The sequence below is a fragment of the Nuphar pumila genome, chromosome 3 (genome assembly GCF_984573655.1).
Source record: "Nuphar pumila chromosome 3, dmNupPumi1.hap1.1, whole genome shotgun sequence".
NCBI lineage: Eukaryota > Viridiplantae > Streptophyta > Magnoliopsida > Nymphaeales > Nymphaeaceae > Nuphar > Nuphar pumila.
The window spans coordinates 16532864-16551532 of record NC_143251.1 but is presented as its reverse complement, the minus strand read 5'-3'; the positions used below and the strand labels follow the sequence as shown (position 1 = coordinate 16551532).

Genomic DNA, 18669 nt, shown 5'->3' with positions numbered 1-18669 from the left:
GTGTCATCTTCAATCGTTTCCTCTTCTGGGGTTAAAATAATCTCCGTGTGGTTGATGGAAATATTGTCTTAACTCCTCATCCAATGGGGCCTGTTTAAAAATTGTAAGAGTTTCAGTGAGATAACTCATCAACCGTTCTGCGTCTGTCGGTTGTTTTTTCAGTTTAAATTCGCTATTCATTTTTTAAGTTAAAGGCGCTCTGATATTTCTAAACTCTGCTTATGCTTTTTTTTTTGTGAAGGGTTTTCCACGAGCGGACATTGATGTCATGGTTATACGGACAGATCGCCATCGTCTTGCAGGTTTGCCTTTCTCTTTTTCCCTCACTTTTTGACATCTTATTATTTTCTATATAAATTTGGTAATAGATGATTGGAATTTTGGTTAGTGCGTTTGGGAATCTGTCTTTCCGATGTCCCATGCTTGATGCTGCCTATGAAAGATCTTTCTATTTGGGAATATGATATATGATATAGTGTTAAGATTAGTTTCCAGTCACATTAATTGTTCTTAGTGTGCTGTTAATTGTGACACATATGTCTGATATATCTCTTCTTTCTATTGTTAAAGCCGAAGGTGCCCACTTGCAAGAATACGAGTGAATGGCACTGTTGTTTTACAGTGATTGCACATTAGGTATGTTGATATTAGAAGACTATAGGAGTACCACCAATATGTGTAATAGTAAAGAATACCATCTTGTTTCAACTTTGAACAGTTGCACATAAACATATTACAAACACTAGTGAAAAAGATTTACATGATTCAATTGGAAGAAATTAAGAGATGAGGAAGACCATTGAGTACTTGGAGGGAGGCCATAAGAAGAAGTATATGAAATTGTAGGGCAACAGAGGTTGTAGCTCTTGATATGATGGATTGGAAAAACGGGACAAATAAAGCTGACCCATGTAGTTGAGATAAGGCTGATAATGATCATGATGATGATTTTGACAGCAGGGGGGGTAGTAGCATTCCTCAAACCTCCTATTTTATGAGTTAGGGAAAACTTAGCAATTTAATATTTCTGCTAAGATGCATGTTTGTATGATTTTTTTTTGGTTTGGATTGATTTTTCTTGAAGGTATTGACATGACGTTATTGCTGAGGTTCTGAGTTCTTAGAGACATCTTTCAGAAAACTTTTAGCAACATTTGTTTCCCAGCTTCTATGTTATTGCATAGCTTGCACTTTGACTTCTCTTTCATCCTAACTGGCAGAGCTTATGCGGAGAGCTCAATTGGATAGATTGTGTTGCTACCACTGGAATAAATAATATCAATGGATGTTGACTACATTTGTTGCCTTCTTCGATTTGCATGTATGTTATAAGAAATTTACTTAGGTCCTTGATTATCCTCATCTAAAAAGATGATGAGTTATTCAGCTCTTAAGCTGATCCAGATCTCTTTACACCTTTTCTTTTAGCAGTCTTTTTTGGGATCTATGATGCCCTTTTTTTTATCATGCTTTTGCGTCTCTCTCTCTCTCTCTGCTTTGTTTTGTCTCAAGAGAGTTCTTCTTCATTAAACTCAATAGAGAGAACTAGATAAAGGGTTGAGGTTGAGGGTTTTCTGTTTAGATTTGTTTTTTTAACTGAACTCATGTCTAGTAAATTATCATGTTAGCAGTAATTTGGAAGTGTTGATTATGCTTAATTTTCTTAGCTCAAAATTGTCTTATTACAGGACAGATAAATATCATGTACAGTTGTACACTCTCTGCACTAGTTAATATCATAAATCTAGTGGCAGTCAAAAGTTGAAACTTCTTCATTTAATGGACTTCATATGAACCTAAAGAGTGCCCCTCTGGCGAAATATTGCATAAATTTCATTATCTGTTAGGATTCTGTGTAAAAACTTTAATCTTTTCTTAAACAAATTTAGAGTTATGTGAAAATGTTAAAATCTTCTGTTTTGTGCATACTTCTGTGTAGTTTTCTTACATATGAGTAGTGCATGTTGCACTCCTTTTCAACTTTGTGATAGTGCATACTGCCTACTTTGTATCTGGAATTCTGTTGTGAATGTCATAGATGATTTGTTTTGCTTTTATTACAGAATTGCGTAGTGATCACAGAGATATCACTTCAAAAATTGAGAAGAACTTGCAAATTCTGCATTCAGCAAGGAATTCTTGTAATTTGTCATTTCCTTCCCAAAAATTAGGTACTTGTATTATAACTTTGGTCCTGACTATAGGTTCTCTTGGCTACGTTTCCCTTCCGTTTTAGTAATCATTTGGTTCCTTCAATGCACAACTCATAGGCTTAAACTTTATTATTTTCTCTACTTGTTGAGGAAGATGGAAATAATTATGAATGTCTGAGTTTCACCTAAGATGTTAGTTAAGCACTGTGAGATTAGATTATGCTGTTAACTTCAAGCATCTTCTGTCTCATAATCCACTTCTAATGGAATTTTCAGCTGATGGTGAGGAGTCAAGTCATGTGGCTTCATTGCGTTCTGTTATTTCACCCCGCTCCTCTGATAATGCTATGGCTCAAGTTTCTTCTAGCTCCATGGAAGAAGATCCAATCATGAGGGTGCCTTTGCTGTGGTTGATGAAATAGCTGATGAGTCACCAGCTGCTGAAGATGGAATTCAACTTGGTGACCAGATATTGAAGTTTGGGATTGTGGAAAGTGGTGGCGAATTATTGCTTCCAAGACTTGCTTCTGAAGCTCGATCAAACCAGGGTAATGCAATACCATTGATCTTCATGCGGCATGGGGCCCTTGTCAATTTGACTGTAACACCTAGACCATGGCATGGGCGTGGGTTGTTGGGGTAGGTTCTTTCCATTATTCTTATTGCTATTATTCTAATTGTTATTATTGTCACTGTTATTTTCATGTGCAAGGTTTAATAATGATTACAATGATCAAATATTCAAGAAGTCTCAATCTGTTGCAACTGATTCTCTCACTTTCACATTTCATATTTATAATCAAACTTATTGCTGGACTTTTCATGAGTTTTCTAGTGCTTAGTAGGATTCTCTACTCATTCCCGTAATATGGGATGTAAACTAGAATCTAAAGATCTGTCCACCAATTCAATTAAGAATTTCTGGATACTGTCCTTTGTGTTCTATATATTAAGTACAGAGTACATTGTGTTTTATATAAATTACTTCAGTTGCATGTTGCTTCCAAGACTTGCTTCTGAAGCTCAATCAAACCAGGGTAATGCAATACCATTGATCTTCATGCAGCATGGGGCCCTTGTCAATTTGACTGTAACACCTAGACCATGGCATGGGTGTGGGTTGTTGGGGTAGGTGAAAAGAAGTGGTCTATGGATCTGGATCTGGATCTGGACCCATATCCATATGCATTCACGTATTCACACGCAACTGTGTTATGTTGTAATATTAGTTGTTCATTAAAGGGCATTTCAGTACCCTAATTTTTGTAACCACTCACTAATAGTCACGGTTATTGAATCTTAGCCGTGACCTTCTGCAGTCCCTATTCTCTTCTCCGTCATCTTCCTTCTCCTGTGTAGGTAAGTCTGGAGCTTCTTCCTTCTAACATGGTATCAGAGCAGTCAAGTTAAAGCTGAGCCTGGAGTTGTCTTTCCAAAAGGAATGCCCAAAGAGATCTCAAATTCAACCCGAGAAAACTGAGTTTCTATTTTCTGCATCTTCTTTGAATCAGCGTTTTTTTTTTCTGATCTAACTTTCAAATCCAGATCTGTATCTCCCTTCAATCTGTGTTTCTTTTCTAAACCCAGACTTTCAATCTATTTCTTTTCTAAACCCAGATCTATATTTCTTTGAATCTGCGTTTTTCCTGCATCTTTCTTCAGATCAGCGTTTTTCCTGCACGTCTATACCTCTCTTTTAAATCCAAATCTGGATTTTCCAATCTCAGCCTTTCTGCTTCTCTTAATTAGTATTTTTCTCCCATCTACGTCTCTTAATCTGCATCTCTTTACTTCAGTCGAGATCTTCTCATTCTTACTCCTTGCTCATTTCTGAAATCCCCTCCATCGAAAATCAGAAACGTTTCTCCACATTGAAAATATTGATTGTTACCTCCTTTTCATTTGCCAATTATCCTTGTTTCATTTAAAGGGGATCATTGACAGAATTGTCCGCTGCTAATCTGGTTTTATCTGGAATACCTTTGCTTTATATTTATCATCTTTATTATTCCATATTACAAAATTTCTTGGAGACCATTTATTCATTCAATGAGGGATTTTATCAATTTGGAACCAATTCAGTGTAGCCACGATCAGACCAGTCATGCTCGCTGTTCACGTCAGGATATAATTTTCCTGTTTTAACTTCTGCAAAAAAAAAGGGGGTAGAATATTAAAAGTGGCTGATTCTTCAATAGACTGAATCTGATCCAGAAATTTTTCCCTCCTCTTTAACATCAATTTCTTCTTGTGTTTTTCTCAATGGATTCCTTCTTCCCACAAACAGGTATTTCTTCTAACTTTCTTAGTCAACTCGTTTCTGAGAAGTTAAATAATATCAATTTCTTAACTTGGAAAAGACAGATTGTTCCTTTCATAAGGAGCCAAGATCTCTTGGGACATCTGGATGGATCAATTCCAACCCCTCCAAAATTTATTTCGCAGGAAAAGGAAGATGATAAAGGGGCATCCTCTACTGTGCTTCTCAGAAATCCGGACAAGTTACTTCAGACATATTCGCAAATATCCGAGGCTAGAGTTGTGTTTCTTAAGCGGGAATTTCAGATGTTAAAGAAAGATTCTATGTCTATCATGGAATACTTGAATAAAATGAAGAGCATTACGGATCAACTAGCTATCGTGTGATGTGTGGTTAATGATAGAGATAAAGTACAACAGTCTCTAAGCGAGTTGAGGGCCAGATTATCATGTTCTGACAACGTCCTTATTGTGTCTTCCAGAGCTTCCAAAGTTCGAAGATCTACGTGCAAAATTGCTACAATATGAGATGAGTTTGAAGGGTTATTCTGAAGAAAATTATGTGCACTCAGGGACTCAAGATATACTCGCTACAAAACTAATCTATGAAAGAGAAAGTAGTGCTTTTCGAGGCAGAGGTGGACAAGCAAGACATGGTTTTGGGGGTCGCGGACTACTTCCAACACCTAATGTTCCTCCCAATCAGCAAAGTCAAAGGTCCATTCCTACATGTTTTTTATGTAACAAGAGGGGGCATATTAAAGCAAATTGTTAGTTCAATCCACAAAATAAAGGAAAATCTTTGCAAACAGAGACTAAGAAAGACTCAGGAATCTCAAAGGTTGGGGGAGAAGTAACAAAGTTACTATTGGCAGCACTGGCAGGACTGAATATGAAGCAGAATGATAAAGGCATTTGGTATGTTGACTCAGGGGCAACAACCCACGTTTTAGGTGATGCGAGTAAACTCCTAAGCCTTATTCCTTATGTTGGTAGAAATAGTATAGTTACAGGAGATGCTTCTCACCACTCCATTTTACACATTGGAAATGCTATTACACCCATGTCTAAGTCTCCTCTCAAGCTTTCAAATGTTCTCCATGCACCAAATATTAAGAAAAATATTGTTTCCGTCTCAAAATTGGTTGATGATATTAATGCCTAGTTGAATTTACTCCCTTTTCTATTTATGTCAAGGATCTTCACAAGAGGGAGACATTCGCTCAGGGAAAGAGATCAGGCAACATGTACATTTTTCAAGAAGATCCCTCCTCCACAGTTCATTCCACTTGTTCATCCTTGAAGCTTCATCAGCATCCACCATTAATTTCTTCTGGGTGTGTGTTCGCTATTTCTGAATGTAATAAGCCAATTCTTTGGCATAGTCGATTGGGTCATTGTGGTCGTCATTTTATTGAAAAACTTGTCTCAAATAATTTGATTCCTACGTCTAGTATGGGTTCAGAAATAAATAAAATAAAATGTCCGAGTTGTCACTTATGTAAGAGTCGTGTTTTACCCTTCAATTCCATCAATAAAAGAGCTTCAAGGCCTTTTGAAATCATATGTTCTGATGTCTGGGGCCCTGCCCCAATTGCTTCTGATTCAGGTAGCAGATATTATCTTATCTTTGTTGACAACTATTCACGTTACACTTGGATATTCTTTATGAAGCATAAGTCTGAAGTCTTTGGATTGTTCCTAAAGTTCTATTATTTCATCAAAAATCATTTCTCTGAAAATATTCTACATTTGTGATGGAGGGGGAGAGTTTTCCTCTAGTGATTTTATTGATTTTCTCCAGCATAACGGAATAAGGAGAAGAGTGTCTTGCCCACGTACACCTCAATAAAATGGGATAGCTAAAAGGAAGCATCGACATATTGTTGAGAGTGCAATGAGCATGATGCATGATAGTAATCTCCCTATTACTTTGTGGACAAAGGCTTTTCATTCTAAAGTGCATGTGATAAATCGTCTCCCATGGCACTGTTAGAAAACAGATCGCCATACTTTACTATTTTTGGTATTCATCCCGATTATCATGATTTATGTGTTTTTGGATCTATTTGCTATGTGCATATTGGTCCAGATGGTATACCTATCGAGGCTTGGAAATGCTTGGGAGAGAAAGGTTTATAATGGTTGACAAATCTTTTTAACAAGATTTGGCGGACAAATAAGATGCCTAATGAGTGGAGGAAGAGTACTTTGGTGCCTCTATATAAGAATAAAGGTGATATACAAGATTGCACAAACTATCGTGGTATAAAACTCATGAGTCATACCATGAAACTTTGGGAGAGGGTGATTGAGTCTAGGTTGAGGAAGATTGTCATGATATCGGAGAATCAATTTGGTTTTATGCCTGGAAGATCAACTATGGAAGCTATATATCTTCTTAGACAACTTATTGAGAGAAATAGAGAGAAACAAAGATTTGCATATGGTTTTTATTGATTTGGAGAAGGCATACGATAGAGTACCTAGGGACGTTCTCTGGTGGACAATGATGAAGAAAGGTGTTTCTCTTAAGTACATTAGTATAATTAAAGATATGTATGAAGGAGTAGTAACCAATGTCCGCACTTGTGGAGGGGTAACAACCAATTTTCCTATTACGGTTGGGTTACATCAAGGATCTGCTTTAAGCCCTTTCCTATTTGCTAAACCAATGTCCGCACTTGTGGAGGGGTAACAACCAATTTTCCTATTACGGTTGGGTTACATCAAGGATCTGCTTTAAGCCCTTTCCTATTTGCTAGAGTGATGGATGAGCTTACGAGATCAATTCAAGAAAATGTGCCGTGGTGTATGTTGTTTGCTGATGATATTGTTTTGATTGATGAGTCTAGAGCTGGGGTTAATGCTAAGTTAGAATTATGGAGACAGACATTGGAAGCAAGAGGTTTTAAGTTGAGTAAGAGTAAGACAGAATACATGGAATGTCGGTTTAGTAAGCAACGAAGTAGTGATGGGAGTGTAGTGAAGCTTGGTGAGCAAGAAATACCGATGGATGATTGTTTCAAATATTTGGGATCTATCATTCAAAAGTATGGAGAAATTGATGGAGATGTAAATCATAGGATAAAGGTTGGGTGACTGAAATGGAAAAGTGCAACTGGAGTGTTGTGCGATCGTAGAATGCCATTGTGGTTGAAGGGAAAGTTTTATATGACGACTACACTATATGGTACGGAATGTTGGGCTGCCAAGAGACATCATATTCAAAAAATGAGTGTAGCTGAGATGCGTATGCTGAGATGGATGTGTGGAAATACAATAAAAGATAAGATTCAGAACGAGGAGATACGTAAGAAGGTAGGCGTTGCACCCATTGAAAATAAGATGAGAGAGAATCGTTTACGGTGGTTTGGACATATTCGACGAAGGCCTAATGATGCTCCAATTAGAAGGATGGAGAAATGGGAAAATATATTAGTTAAAAGAGGTCGGGGTAGGCCTAGAAAGACATGGATGGAGGTGATAGGAAAGGATATGAATGCTTTGAACCTCACCGAGGACATAACATTGGATAGAAATGATTGGAGGAGAAGGATTCATGTGGAAGACCCAAAATGATTTTCTTTTTTGGTTCATATCGCCGACCCCAAATTTTTTTGGGGATGAAGGCGTAGTAGTTGTTGTTGTTGTTGTTGCTATGTGCATATTGACAGCTCGTTAAGGCATAAATTTCAAGACAAAGCCTTGAAGTGCAGATTTGTGAGGTATGCAGATGACTATAAGGGTTACAAGCTCTATGATCCTTCGAGTAGACGCATCAAAGTGTCCAGAAACGTTATTTTTGATGAGATGAACTTTGATAATCAACCAACTAACATCTCAAGTTCAGGATCCAATCTTGAGGTATATTATCCATGGCTAACTTCTGAACTTTTTTCCAACATTAATGATAATTGTCCTCAAGACTGTAGTCAGAAGGAAATATGTGAGGAGTCAGAAAATGCATCACAACCAGAAGAAATTGTTGCGCAACCCTTGGAAACAGGAAGGTACAAGGGCATCATCTACACCCGACGTGAAAAAGAACCTCCACCCATCTTTGCTTCCTGTCTGGATCTTAATGTAACTCCTTCCTCATAGGAGTTTGTTGTCAGGAGGTCTACTCGGCCTCGACATCCACTTGATAGATGGGTCAGTTACAAAAACTTTTCACTGGATTTTCAATTGTTTTTTACATCCATAAACAAAGAAGATGAGCCTCTCACCTTTTATCAAGCTGCCAACTCTAAGAAGTGGATTGAAGCGATGAATGAAGAAATAGAAGCCTTACATGAATGTGGAACTTGGGAGATTGTGCCCAGACCATCCAACAGAAATGTGGTTGGATCGAAATGGGTGTATAAGATCAAATATAAACCAGATGAGAGTATTGAAAGGTATAAGGCTAGACTTGTTGCCAAAGGGTTTACGCAAGAACAAGGGCAGAATTTTGATGAAACTTTTAGTCCTGTTGTGAAAATGGGGACCATTTGGATTGTGTTAGGTCTAGCCATTGAGCATGAATGGACATTAAGTCAGCTAGATGTTAAAAATGCTTTCCTACACGGAGATTTAAAGGCGGAAGTTTATATGGAGCAACCCGCTGGATATGCAAAACAAGATGCTAATCAGTACGCATGTAGATTAAAAAGAGCGATATATGGTTTGAAACAGGCATCTCATTCTTGGTTCGAGAGTTTTTCTCTTGAGATATAGAGACACGGCTTCTCTAGGTCTCTTCTAGATCATTCATTATCCATCTACAAGAAGCAAAATGTGACCACTCTCCTATTGATATATGTAGACGACATCATCGTTACAGAAAACTGTGGAACTCACATTGAGAAAGTAAAGAAATTGTTGAATCAGAGATTTAAGATGAAGGATCTGGGAGATCTGCGATATTTTCTTGGAGTAGAAGTCGACAAGACATGTAATATTCTTACTCTCACTCAACATAAGTATACAGTGGACATTCTCAGTCTATGTCACATGGGTGCGGGTGCGGGGATTCGGCACTTCCAAAAAACCCGGGTGCGGGGGTGCGGCAGGGGCAAAAATGTAATATATATATATATATATATATATATATATATATATATATATATATATAAAGGGGGTCGGGGAATAGGTTTTTTTTATTATTTTGCAGCTGTCAGCAGCTGACTCAGCATAATTTTTTTTTAAAAAAATTTCGAGAAGCCCATTTGGGCAAAATTTTTTTTTTTAAAAAATGGACCTTAATGATCCTGGGTGCGGTCAACGCACCCAGGATCGGGTTGACCGCACCCGGTGCGGCACCCGCACCCGCACCCGCGTCGAGTCGCGTCGATGCGGGTGCGGCACCCTCCTAGCCGAATCCCTGTGACATAGTTCTCAGTAGAGCGGGTATGATGAATTGCAAACCCTTGGGAACTTCAAGTGTCATACATCAGAAACTGAGTTCTAAAGAGGGCGATCTATATGAAGATCCTACTAGATACCGCAACATAGTAGGTATGTTACAATACCTAACATTCACTCGACCTGATATAGTATATTCGGTCAATCAGGTGTCTCAATTTATGCATGAACCTTGTACGTCACATATGAAGGTAGGTAAGAGAATACTAAGGTATTTAAAAGGCATTGTCGGTGATGGGCTTGTGTACAGAAAGAATGGGCTGAACCAGGGTGCACATGAGATCATTATTTATGTTGATGCTGATTGGGCAGGTGATCCAGATGAATGTCGATCGACATCTGGTTATTGCGTTTTCTTTGGGTCGAACTTGGTTTCTTGGAGCAGTAGAAAGCAGAAAGTCGTCGCTAGGTCGAGCACAAAAGCCAAATACAGATCAATGGCTGCCACGACTGTGGAGGCTACATGGATAAGGCATCTCCTCACAGAAATAGGAGAATTGATTGCTCAATCACTCCTACTATTTGGCAACCAAAGTGCTATCAATATGTCCTTCAATCCTATTTATCATAGTCGGGCAAAACACATTGAGATAGACCAACACTTTGTGAGGCAAAAGGTCGAAGAAAACAAAATTAAACCCAATTTTGTCCGAACTGAAGAGCAAGTTGCAAACGTATTCACAAAAGGATTGACGAAGGACAGGTTTTGGATGTTAAAAGGCAAATTGTTCATGATCCAAGACCATGTACAACTTGAGGAAGGGTGAAAAGAAGTAGTCCATGGATCCGAACCTGGACCCGGACCCGGACCCGTATCCATATGCAATCACGTATTCACACGCAATGCTGTGTTATGTTGTAATATTAGTTGTTCATTAAAGGGCATTTCAGTACCCACTCACTAATATATATATTATTGAATAGAGCAGTCACGGTTATCGAATCTTAGCCGTGACCTTCTGCAGTCCCTATTCTCTTCTCTGTCATCTTCCTTCTCCTGTGCAGGTAAGTCTGGAGCTTCTTCATTCTAACAGTAGGTTCTTTCCATTATTCTTATTGCTATTATTATAATTGTTATTATTGTCACTATTATTTTCATGTGCAAGGTTTACTAATGATTACAAATGATCAAATATTCAAGAAGTCCCAATCTGTTGCAACTGATTCTCTCACTTTCACATTTCATATTTATAATCAAACTTATTGCTGGACTTTTCATGAGTTTTCTACTGCTTAGTAGGATTCTCTACTCATTCTTGTAATATGGGATGTAAACTAGAATCTAAAGATCTGTCCACCAATTCAATTAAGAATTTCTGTATACTGTCCTTTGTGTTCTATATATTACGTACAGGGTACATTGTGTTTTATATAAATTACTTCAGTTGCATGTTTGCCATTTGTTATTCTACTCACAGTATTACCTTGATCAGATAAATGAGTTGACCACTGATTCGAACCATCGTTCTTGTTGCATGTTCTTTTTCTCATGTATTATGCAATTTTATTTTTCCTTTTTTTTTGTGAAATGGCTTCTAAGCAGTCAGAATTTCGGCATCTGCTACTTAAGGAAAGGATCCTTGATAGGTCAACCAAGGATCCAATAAACTGCATTCATGTTTTAGAAAATGTGGTCAAATTTTGGTGCATTTGTTGAATATTAAAGATCACAAGTGTTTAGTTTGGAGCTATGTGCTTGACTTTGTCTTCTAAATCATGTTGTATTTCTGCTATTTTTTTGTCTATTTTGATATTATTAGTAAACAAGTCTAATTTTTGATCTTTTCTATATGGCAACAATGATTATCTCAAATGAGTTTGTTTTGGAGACATGTATTGATATGGCTAATGTTCCTCATAATTAATTTACAAAAGTATCATGTTGTTTCATTATTTTGACTATAAAATTCTTATGCCAGATTTGAGAAATAATGTTGTATGTATATTAGGAAACTTTTAAATTTTTCTATCTAACAAATCAGAGTTCTGTTATGTAGAGCAGAATTTTGATTTTTGCCTTTTTTCTTTCACATACAAGATGACATGTTTGTGATATTATAGGTTCCTAAGAAGCAAAACCATGAAAAAATCACATAAACCAATAAATTGCATTAGATATTATATTAAAAAGGATGGAGTTTTAGGTCACCAGCCATCCACATGCTATGCTGATATAGATAAATTTATTCCATGTTATTCTATAGAATACTAGCTTTGGAAGATATCTAGAAGAGTTATTTGACATTGATCTTGCAACCACTTAAACATCAATTAAGGTAGAGAGTGTTTATAGCAAATGTAAGTTGTAAGCGTTTATTTTACTCTTCTCTTGCTATTGCTCTCCCAATTTCCACATGATATTTGAACACTTGTGATCCTCAGCTTTTCTCATGCATCTTTTTGTGCTAGAAATTGCTGTTCATCTCTTGGTTACTGGGAATGGAAGTGGAATTGAGAAGCAATGCTTTTCAAAGTTCATGTGGAGTGGGAACTGAGAAGCCAATAAGAAGAGCTTAGGATAAGGATTAGGAAGTCTTAGATTTCAGAATTAAAAAGAATCAAAATTATGATATTGCCATAATAATCCATGACTTTTTCTTAAATTCTTATCCACATGAAAAGGTCTGCAGTAAAATAATATTCATTAGAACTTAAGATTTTTTCCTTTTTTCCTATGCATTTACAAAATAGTATAAAGGACGAAATGTAAGTTGTTTGCATGTCTTGAATCGGTTTCATATTAGAATTGCTGATAGAATAAGTAGTAAGTAGCAAGTAACAAATGGGATTTATCATGAGATCAATGAATTGCATGCATATGAGTGCATATGATATATATATATATATATATATATATATATATATATACATACATACATACATATATGACTCTTACTGGACTTAAATGTACATATGATATGCATATAAATGAATTAGATGTAAAGGCTTACTTGACTTAGCAAAAATTGAAAATAAGTCAGATTTATGTTTACAATCATCCACAGATACAACATAATCTAGAAAACAACCTTTTGAAGTAATAAGAGCAGGTCCCTGTATATCACTACGAACTATTTCAAATGGACAACTAAGCAATTCTCTTGAGAAAAAAAGGGTAATGGATCAATTTTCCCATCATACAATCATCACACTTTAATTGCATCACTTGATGTACAAGAGCCTTCCAAAGGAGGAAAAATAATAAAACCTAGGATTATGAGTAATCTGGTCTTTTGTGCCACAACAAACTTAACCAATCTACTTTCCTAATTGGTTATTCTGCACTCAACAACCAGTTGAAAAAAATATACATTGCATCCATGATCAGACCACTGAAAGAATGAGGGAAGATTTAGATTCAATTAGGAACATGTATGACCTTTGGTACAAGAAAGTCATTTGAGTTTAGATTACCTATTTTTTTAACTTCTGTCAACAAAACATAGAGGTGAGAGTAGGACAAATTATACAGTCAAATACTAAGTAATATAAGTCATATGGAAAGATGCTCTTGACTTTAGGAACCAGGAGGACAAAGAGGTAGTTTGAGGTGAAACTAGGAGAGGACTCTGAGGTAGCAATAGGACCAACAGGGCCAGATGGTACACATTGGAGTTGCTGTAACCATTAGAAATTATGTGATTTCGAGTCATTGGGGGAGTTCATGTTGTGGAATTCCCGTTGGATGTTGATGCTCATGCATGCTCAAGGGAGCATATGGTAAGTAGCAATGTCATCATGAGCTACTGCAGTTGAAGAGATGTTATTTATTGGACTTCTTTTGGGACAATTTTATTTCGTGTATCACATTACTAGAATCACAACTTCCATTATGTTCTGAGGTTCGTCTTGTGGGTAAAGGAATTCAATATGCAGATTTAGTTGGAGCACTAGAATGTGCAGCTGCAAGTCTTGTGGGTAAAGGAATGTGATATGCCTCTATCTATCCGATACATTCAACACTTTTAGCTCTATAACACTTAGTCCTATCAACACTTCATGTATAAGGGGTGCTCTGACGTTCACATTTTGGTCTCAGACTCTTTAAACGATTAAAGAATTGTTCGTCATTTATCTGCTTCTGTCCAAGAGCTATATTGTGTAGGTAATCCTATTTGTAAATTTGGTATCTTGATGAAATATTGAAGAAGAAAGGAGGTGAACATAGTTGTACCAGTTGGTTTGTTGGCCTCTAAAGTTCCTCAAGTGAGAGACATCACCTCATGATTTTCATTAATATAATGAAGCGTTAATGTGGACTGATTTCAAACATCTACAAATAAAAACAAATGATGATACTCTAGATTTCTCTAAGAAATTGAACATATAATCTACCTTTTCTTCTGACGATGAGGAACCCTCACCGAAGCGAGGAAAATCCTGGGTGGAGCCCCACAACCACCCTGCCTTACTTGGCCCACCTCTGAAGGCTACAGACACCCGGGGTTTGATCTGATGCCTTCATCTCAGAACCGTCACAACTACCCTCCGCTGGCCATGTGGGCAACCCCCAGGGTGGTCCACATATAATCTACTTAATCCTATTATCAACAGCAAAATCTTAAAACACCCGTTATTCAACAACTTCAATACTATCAAATTCCTTGCCCAACCATTAGAGTTAAATTAGGCATACAAAAGTAGATTGCATGATTACATAAATAAGTAGTCCAAATTTGAAGTGAAAATAATCAAACATGACAAAGAAGAAGAGGATCACAAGAGGAGGAAGAAGAAGATGAATGTAAGAGAGAGAGAGAGGTTCTCCTTCATTTCTTTTGTTTGTAAAACAAAAAATGAAAACAATTTCCAAAGTTATCCTCACAATTCGTCAAGGTTGACTAGTCGACTTAGTTGGGGCCTATGTCACATAGGTGCGGGTGCGGATGCGGCACTTTAAAAAGCCTTGGGTGCGGAAGTGCGGGGAAGGTATATATATAATTTTTAACAGTTTTAAGTTAACATTGTGTGTATGTGTGTGCATTTTATATATATATATATATATATATATAGAAAAAATGGACTTGATTAGGGTTAACTGAATCTACTTTTGGATAGAAATGGACCTCAGTGTGGTTGACTTCACCTAACACAAAGGAAGTTGTGTCCAAGTGTCACACCCGCCTGGGTGCGACGCGGGTGCGGTGCCCTGTTAGAAGAGTCCATGTTTCATCTGATTAATAAGAGACCAACTAGACGGCCTGTGACTAGGTGCCTAGTTGGCCACTGAAGCACGATTTTGACTACATATGAATTATTCTACTTGAATGATACCATCGTAAATGGAACTTGCTGCTTTCCATTCCATGGATTCCATGTGTTTTGACTTTACTTATAACAAAGAGGTATCATCCACTTTGACAGAACATGTCAATGATGAAAATTTACAAAGTGATTGATCACTACCAAACCACTGTTCTTCTTATAGCATGGTTGCTGCACTCGCAGAAGCTGCTTGAAGCACCTACTATGCAAAGGGAGTCCCTACAGCTTGTTGAGGGTGTTTTTTTCAAGAAAAAAATGCAGCTCATTGAGCCTATTATTTACTCTAGGTGTAAGCCCCTTCCACTTATATCTACTAGAGAACGAGTCTCACCTCTTTGATGAGGGCCTTCTTCGCATAAACCCCTCTCCACTCCAGCCAATGAGAATTAATGTTAAGTATGAACAAAATATCATTTTTTTAACATAAGGACAGAAACATATTTCGTTGGAAGAAGGCTCTCAAATTAGAGGTTAAGGTTCAGTTCATTGGTATCCACTCTTTAGAATATGCATGTACACTTTTTTTCCTGTAAAAAAAACATATTTGATTGGAAGTATCAGAAAATTATGATATTAGATCCAGCAAGGAAACAAGAAGGGAAAGGGCAGTAACAAATGAAATAGCTCAAGGAAAATAAAAAAAATGGTAAAAAAGAATGAAGATTGAATTAGGGTTTCACAAAAAAGAAAGAAGAATAGATATTAGGAACTAATGAGAGAATATAAAGTGAGAAAACATAGAAACAGAAAGCATGGTCTTTCAGGCTCGTGGTTGAGATTCAAGAATTCTATGCTCCGATACCATATTTGTTTTGAAAGAGAAGGGAAGAACATGGATGAGGTGCTTGGGACTTCAACCTGCCTTTTTTTTTTTGAAAGGCAAGCTGGGGTTAGTCAGACTCCCACCGGTTATTATTCAACATACCACTGGGGTTTGAACTTGCAACGTCCCACCACATGGAGATGTGCACTGACAGCTCCTACCAATCACGCGGAGCCCCCGTTGGTTTCAACCTGCCTTATTCCCAAGACAGAGTCGTGCCGTTCTCACTTTCTTTTATATATTGAAAAGTAAAATATTACAGAACTGCCATTGATCAGTATACAGATACGAAATTACAATATATATATATATGTATTTATTTATTTATTCATATTTATTTATAAAACCCTAGCATGCCAAAGTAACTAGACACTTAGCAGCCAACAACCATCAATCGTAGTGGCCATGGTCCCTAATGGCTGCAAGAAATTCATCATGGAATTTCAAGCCTTGTGCAGTAAATATGCCAAAAAAGAGTTTTAGGATGAATAACTAAAATTTTCGAACAGAATGCTATTTTTAGGCTTGCATACAATGTTCTAATGTTCTGTAATGTATTCTCTCTTAACGACATTGTTTTTTCCTTTCGAAAAATGTTGTTGATTGTGCGCTTCATGCTCCAAAAACTAATAAATGAAATTGGCTTCGGATTGCCAAGTATCTGTTGACTGCTATTAATAGTCATCAGTTGCACCAGAAATTTTTAGCAAAAAAATTGGATGTTGGCTTGTTAGCAGAGGGACATGGCTGTAGAGCAACAAGGGTAGCTTAGTATGTCATTTTCTGAAGTGTCGTTAGAATAATGTTCATTTAGGTTTCTAGGTATTGTAATATTTGGGCATGGCCTATTGAACCCATGTCCGTGCCCACGAGCAATGTTTATCAACCAAAGACAAGCTGCCCCAAGGCTCATCTTTGTTTCTGACATTGATTCAGAGTGGATATCTTAATCTTAAATGACATTCTAATTTGAGTGAAGTGGCATGTTTTCCAGTCCAGGTTTTGTAACTGATTGATGGTTTCATCAGGTGTCCTGCACAGTCATTGAACATTCATCAAAATCACTAATGGTGTATTGTGTGCTTGTGTGGCTTATTCTTTTTGCAGTTGCCATTTCAGAATCCTATGATGATCTCAGTTCTGCTGTAAAGGGACGTGGTGAACAAGCTCGCATGGGTGAAATGGCCATTTTGATCTCAGTATCATGCATCAAGTCACTGGGTTGGAATCCGAAACTTTCATAAATGATGTCATTAGTCATGTCCATTATTGAAGTTAGGCTATATATATATATATATATATATATATATATATCTGTCAACTGGATCTCAGAAAAAAAAAATCAACTATCGATTTCTGGAAACTGCCTAAAAGATTGTTGTAGTTTTGTGACTTTGAGGGCTTTCATGTCATCTGCCATGAGGCATCTTAGCCAACCAATTTCCAGTGACACTTGAATTGGGTATTTTAGTCTCTTTGGTAGTTTTAAAAGTTTATTCATGCAATATTAGTGGTGATTTCTGGAATAGAGGTGTGGACGCCCAAATACCTTTATAAGGCTATTGGATCCAGGTATGAGGAAGCTTGGCCACATGAGTTCTGTCAAAACACCAACCTAAAGCCGGCTGTTTTGTTATTTCCTTTTTTTTTTCTGAAAGAAAATTTTCACAGCATGACAAACAAGCATGCTATACTTTGGAAGGAAAACCGTAGTATGCCGTCATATCTAAATTTTAAAAGAATTTTCTTAGAGCACATTTAGCGAATCAGATTTGGAATTTGTCATTCCATTATTAGTGTTTACCTCTTTACTCCCAACTTCAGTAAGAAGAAATTTAGACATTTGCACAAAAAAGGTTTGTGGGGGCGTTTGATGGTTTTCATCAAAGGGTATTTTATTTGGCGACCCTTTTATTATGATGATTGAACTTCATTTATATATCAGGCAAAGATAAATCAGAAAATAATATACTAAGTAGGTTCATTTGTACTTATCTTTAGCTATGTCTTAGGGGCACGCCGTTTTGGCTGTGTCCTTGGTGACACACTGACACGTATGACATTATTTTAATAATTTTAAATAATAATTTAATTTTATTTCAATAAAAAGTTATTTTTAATGTTACAATATTAAAAAAATAGTTTTTTATTGATTAAAAATTAAAAACTTTGCCTCCTACTGTTCCATTTTTTGAAAAAAAAATGAACTTTCTAGTTGAATCCAAATCGTATATCCTTGAGTCTACGAATCATTGTGACATAGTTTTTAAGTTGAGATGAATGTGATAATTATTCAAAAGTGCCACCTGACATAAAACCTCTATTTGGGAGGCACATATGTACGCACACATATAAAACATACATATTCCCTCTTGCACAAACATGTCTCCGGTTTCCCTCGCTCATTTTTTTTTTTTTTTCGACTGAGAAAGCTGGGGTTAGGCTGACCCCTACCATTTATACAACTATACTATTGGGATTCGAACTTGCAACCTCTCAACATAAGGTGACGTGCACTAACTGCTCCTGCCAGACAAGCGGAGCCAACGTTGGTTGCACTCGCTCATTCTTCCATTGCCGGTCTCACCAGGAAAGTTATGTCAGATTTGTGAATGTCTCCAAATTGAAGGGACGTCACAAGTTCGAAACCCATGAGGGGCGTCCTTTGCAGCCCTCAAGGATTTACCAACCAGAGGGCTGCCAACGTGAGGTCAGCGATGAGCGTTTTTCCTTGGCCTAACATTTTTTTCTTGAGATGCTATT

At 37.0% G+C, this 18669-nt stretch overlaps 1 long non-coding RNA gene across 1 annotated transcript; it reads left to right on the top strand.

Moving 5' to 3' along the window:
• The first annotated feature begins 211 nt into the window (after positions 1-211).
• Positions 212-17269, top strand: LOC149842131 (uncharacterized). The gene is made up of 4 exons (XR_016430757.1): positions 212-302; positions 2064-2171; positions 2430-2792; positions 17014-17269. It is a non-coding gene; the product is annotated as an uncharacterized LOC149842131 (long non-coding RNA).
• The last annotated feature ends 1400 nt before the right edge of the window (positions 17270-18669 follow it).